The sequence below is a fragment of the Octopus bimaculoides genome, chromosome 10 (assembly GCF_046866305.1).
Source record: "Octopus bimaculoides isolate indiv1 chromosome 10, ASM4686630v1, whole genome shotgun sequence".
Taxonomy (NCBI): Eukaryota; Metazoa; Mollusca; class Cephalopoda; order Octopoda; family Octopodidae; genus Octopus; species Octopus bimaculoides.
The window spans coordinates 95,321,996-95,327,569 of NC_142937.1; the positions used below are offsets into that span (position 1 = coordinate 95,321,996).

The following is a 5,574-nucleotide window of genomic DNA, read 5'->3' on the forward strand; positions in this document are numbered from 1 at the left end:
GTGCATAGATATAAAGATTTTTCTTACTTCTTACTCTTGAACACCCAACGAAAATCCGACCATGGGTGAAGCAGAGCTCTTCAGTGAGTAAGCTGGCAATGGAAAATGTCTGCCCTTGCGATGTGTTGATTGTCTCATTGGAGATTAACTGGAAATTGAAGTCATTTGAATTGAATGAGACATCGTCTTTTGAGTCTGTGCGACGGAGGCTTTTACGCTTATCATCTAATCGATGCATCCTGTGCTCGGAGAGAGAGATAGAAAGATAGATAGAGAGAGAGAGAGAGAGAGAGAGAGAGAGAGAGAGAGAGAGAGAAAGAGAGAGAGAGAGGGAATGAGAGAGAGGATCTTCTTTGATGCTGTCACAGATTTTGAAATTTTTCTTACGTCATAAATATTTTTAATTAAATCGTTAAAATTCACTTCATTAAATGTGTTAACACTGACTATGGTAGATATTTGATTATCTACAATGGAATATTCTCAATAATTTGATTCATTCAGTGACCCAAGTTTGTAGAAAAGCTTCACTGATTTATTGGAACATCAGAACTAGAACAAAACTATTAGAAAGATCTAAAAAGACAACAGCAACATTGAATGTCATTCAGAACTCTTTAAAAAAAATGTTTAGTTCTGATTTGCAATATCCTCTTATATTGCAAACACAGAAAATGATTTTTCTTTTTTCTTTTCTTTTCTCCGTTACTATTTACGAAGTCGATGGACAATGGAGAAAATAACTTGACATTTTTCGTTCTGAAAAGCATTTACTTGTCCAGAACAACTTCAGAGAAAGATCTTGCAATAAACTTGTATTTCTTTCCTTTGAATGATTACTCAACTCCCGAGATAAATTCAATCTTTGGAGAAATATATGGATCAATGTGAAGGTGAATAAGGCTATAGAAAAAGAAAGGTGGGTGGAAGAGATATGAGCGGGCGGCAGTGGCTGAAACAACTTAGGAATCATATAATTAGTTTTATTTTAATATTATTTATATGCACGTAATTTTCCTACCAATAAAATCACCTCAATTCTCGCCTCCTTTACTTGCAAAACAATACATCTATAGTAGGAAAGGTTTTCGATGTCCATACACACAATCCTGTTTTATTTCATAGATTTTTTCCCCTTTTACCAAACATCTCTAAGAAATACTGAATCATCTGTCCTTCTTTTTCCTCAATTACAATATTGAAAATACATCGATTGAAATACAAACTTGTCAAAGCAATAGGCAGCTGTTCTCAATATAAAGAACACTGAGAGAATTTGTTTTTATTTTTACTGTAAACCACATTTATAAATACAGTTTGTACATTGAGTGCATAGTGGCCTGGGTAGAGATTTTTCTGTATCGTGTCAGAAACATGAAACGAGTGTCTAAAGCGGAGATTATATAGCCATCGCTTCTAATACACCAAATAGCAAATCCTTATTTCGCTGTTCGTCTTCTTCCTATCTCTCTCTGGACTAGCCCTTAACGGAGCATTTACATGGTCACTTGCTCTGCTGGAAATAGCAGCTAATCTTAAAATGATGAATAAAACTGGATACTATAAAGACAAGATGGTAATTGATAACAGACTGAATGCCTTTGATCTTGGCTCAACTCAACTGGGTTTCAAGTTAAACAACTCTATCTCTTGGTGCCTCCAACTGTTCAATGTGTCTCCCATTTACACCTGAACACAAGTTTCAGTTGTCCCTCTTTCATTGTCTTTCTTTCTTTCTTTCTGTCTTTTTCCTTTTAACCGCCAAGAACAACGAACAAGAGACTATTAGGAGCGGCTACAGTTGGCTTATCAATCAGTGGTTTCTTTTTTTAAATCAAGAAAAATAGTGCCACAGGTAAACAAACTTTACAGAACACATACTTCAATATCAAAGATCCTTCTTTACATATATTAGGGCTCGGAAACAGTTGGATTGCGGGTCACACCTGGTTCACTGATGTGTTCTCTGTAGTGCTCGAACCCTTTCTAAAAACCGTTTAAATTCCATGTACGAATATTTCTGGCCACTGGGCCATTGATGGCTTTTAGTGTTGATTGGCTTCATCTTTGCTTCCATAAGAATTGCCAGAAATGAAAATGGGACGGGTGATAGATGGACATATTTTTATTTATAATTGATGATATATATTATGTATGGAGTCGTGTAAGAGTATACACGCATACGAGCACCACCCCGCCTCTATATTATCTATCTCTCTGCATGCCTGCCTGTCTGTAAGTATGTATGTATACACGCGCGCGCTACCTGAGTATTCTGTTGTTGCCGGGTAATTTTTTTTTTTACAATAGAATGCCTTGGTGGACTTTTGGCGGACCTACATAAGCTAGATTTTTTTTCCGTTTTGATGGGATTTTTCAGCCAACATGATCTCCATTGAAGGCTATCATTATCCCAAAACAGCCGAGATGGACGAGTCATGTCGTCCGGAGCAAAACAATCATCGACCGAAACATGTTCTCCAAACTAAAAAAAGGAAAATGAAGGAGAGGAGGGCAAAAGAAAAGATTCAAATATGTTCTGAGAGCCAACTTCAAGGAATGTAACTGGTGGCAAATTTTGGCACAAAGCCAGCAATTTCGAGAGATGAGGTTAAGTCGACCGTAGTGCACCTTGGGCTAATGTCTTCTAATACTTCGGGTCAATCAAAGCCTTGCAAGTGAATTTGGTAGACAGAAACCACAAGTCCACCTTACATTTAGTTTTGCATGTCTGTCTCTGTTTTGTTCCGCCTCATTTCACAATTCCTGTTGGCTTCTATACATCCAGAAATGGTTCTGCAAAGGAGGCTCCAAAAATAATTATCAGACTTTATAAACAAAAAGTACTTGACTCGATTTGTTCGACTAACCCTCCAAGGCGTGATCCAGCATGGCCGCAGTCGAATGACTGTAAAAGAACATATTTGTATGTCTAATTTAAATGTATGTACACATACATGTATGTAGATATACGAGGTGCATTTTAGATGTTTTGAGACCTTTTTAAGGAGAAACAGTTACAGCTGTTCTGGATTGTTGTGATTTTAGTACGTCCATCTAATAAGCTGACCTGCCAACGTTTTTGTTCCAGATTGAAGGACACAACTGTAACACTAATTTGAACTCATTCCGACTAAACACTGTTGGTCACAGTCTACTGAACACTGTTTCTCGTAATTCCATCCTGATAAACAACAGTTCGATAGAAATGGACATCAAACTGTCCCTCCCTAATGTCCAGATCTTGCACCCTGTGATTTTTGGCTATTCCACGAGATGGGGGATGTGACAAGAATTCTGGATATCTTTACATCGGTGGACTTCCATGGGGCCCTCACAAAATGGCTGGAGCACTACAAGTCAGAGGACTCTTCTTTGAAGGAGATTAGTTTTGTACAGAAATTGAAATTATTAATAAATGTCTCCCTTGAAGAAGTCTCAAAACTTCTGGAATGCACCTCCTACATACATACATACATACATACATACATACATTGTGTGTGTGTGTGAATATACATATTGCAGTGAAACGAGGTCAATAATTTCTCACGTTCAATTAATAAATTACTTGCTAAGTCGACCGAAGCCATATCACGTAACAAATATTTGAAATCTGAAGTTCAAAGGTGTTTGGAGAACGGAAACTTACGGCACCGATCGCTAGATTTGATACCTAAACAGGGATGGTATTAGGGTAGAAATGATTGCATGTTTCAGGCTTGTGGCGGGGTGGGCACACTTGTAACGATGCGCGTAGGGAATGTCAGCTAGATTGTGTGAATAACGATACGTGACAGCGTTACGGTCGGATTAACTCGCAGGAAAGAGGAAGCAACGATTCCCTCGAAAACATTTCTCCCCAGTTGAAGCCTTTTCCTCTTTTGTCTTTTTTGTAAAGAAATTATGAATATAACGTGATGACAGTTGTTTGACATTTGAGTTTCTCTGTCTTAATTTAGCACGCCGGACGAAATGATTTGCGGTACTTCGTCCGTCTTTACGTTCTGAGTTCAAATTCCGCCGAGGTCGACTTTGCCTTTCATCCTTACGAGTTCGATAAATTAAGTACCAGTTTCGTACTGAGGTCGATCTAATCGAGCGCCCCTTCACAAAAATTTCGGGCCTTGTGCCTAGAGTAGAAAAGATAATTTATATTACTCAATCTCTGTATAAATGAACGCTTTTTATTTATTTATTTTTTTTTCTAGACTGTAAATTCACTTATGAAGTTCACTCTGACGTGATGGTCACAAAAGACGATTGAGCGAGATTACGATAACAATTTTAACGTACCTTCTTGAAACTCCAGTTTACAACAGTAAAACTTAAGAATGCGCTTCGTCCCTGTTGCACCTTCATTTCTTTAGAGATGAATGAACGAGGTCAAAGAAAGTGTGGTGTCTTGACCAAACAGCTATGAGGGAGACGGAAACCCTTAAGCCTTTAGCCAATAATATGACAGTTTATAATAGATTCATCGGTCAAGCTGGCTCGTTCTCTTAATGAAATTTTCACTGGACAAATTATCAAATTTTCTCGTAATGTATCTTTTAATTAGGTTTCTTACACAGTTGTTCTTGGTTCGACTCAACGAAAGGCATCTGGGTCAACCATTGTGTGTGTGCGTGTGTGTGTAAAACCTAACTGTAAGTACACAAAAGCTACCGTAAGTAGAACATGAGCTGAAGGTGACTTCGCCGCCATTTTTCTTCTAGAAGCTCTGTCGTTGCTTTGTTTTGATCTTTGGTCACGGTTGTAAAGCCATTTCTTAAATTAATGAAAAGAACATTTAAGGTTTTAGGTCATCATTCCTAAGTTATGTTGTCTGTTAAAATTATCCACCTTATAGTTTTATATTTCTCAGATGTTATCAACAATCGACCGTCTCACAAGTGATTATGAAATACCGTTGCTATGCTTATTTCTTTTGGAGGAGAAACATCAAAACTGTACGATTACTTGAAAGATCCAAGAAAATTTGAAATTGAAAATCTATAAATTGATTAAACAAATTATATTTTCTACTTGTGTGTGTGTGTGTGTGTGTTTGTGTGCACGCGTTTCATTTATTTTAGTGATTGCTAATTGAAACTAATTAAATTTTGATTGCAATATTTTATCGTTTGATAAATTCTTTTATCGATCCCCATTTGAAATGTTCGTCTAAGTATGAAACTGGTTTGCGATGAGACAACGGTGATTGTAAAGTTCGAATCCTGCAGTTGATATGCACCTTAGTCATCTTGAAATCCAGTCAAGCTGTTATCTATCTTAGTGGGGCTTTCTTGTGGGTGGTCTACCAATTCGAAGGCAAAGTCACGTATTTCCCGTCGAATTTCATGTCCTGCAAGAACTGGACGTCATGACTCAGCTTTACACAGCGTTACTGCTTCAAAGGTTCGCGCAGTTCGTCCGATAGAGACATTTAGTCTTCGGCGTTGGTGATGCGATCCTTTGGCAGGTATTTCCCGAGGAGTACTCCGTCTGTGTCCTGGGACACTGAAGCCAGGATCTTTCCAGCTGACTTCTGCATCCGAAACATGTCTCCTCCCACTGCAAACCAGTCAAAAATCA

The 5,574-nt window shown here is 37.9% G+C and overlaps 1 long non-coding RNA gene across 1 annotated transcript in view; it reads left to right on the top strand.

The window, feature by feature from the left end:
* LOC149133962 (uncharacterized) overlaps window positions 1–4,743 on the top strand; it is a 14,103-nt gene extending 9,360 nt beyond the window's left edge. Inside the window, exon 2 of the long non-coding RNA XR_016243507.1 lies at window positions 4,209–4,743. This is a non-coding gene — a long non-coding RNA (uncharacterized LOC149133962). The remainder of the gene's footprint in view (window positions 1–4,208) is intronic.
* The last annotated feature ends 831 nt before the right edge of the window (window positions 4,744–5,574 follow it).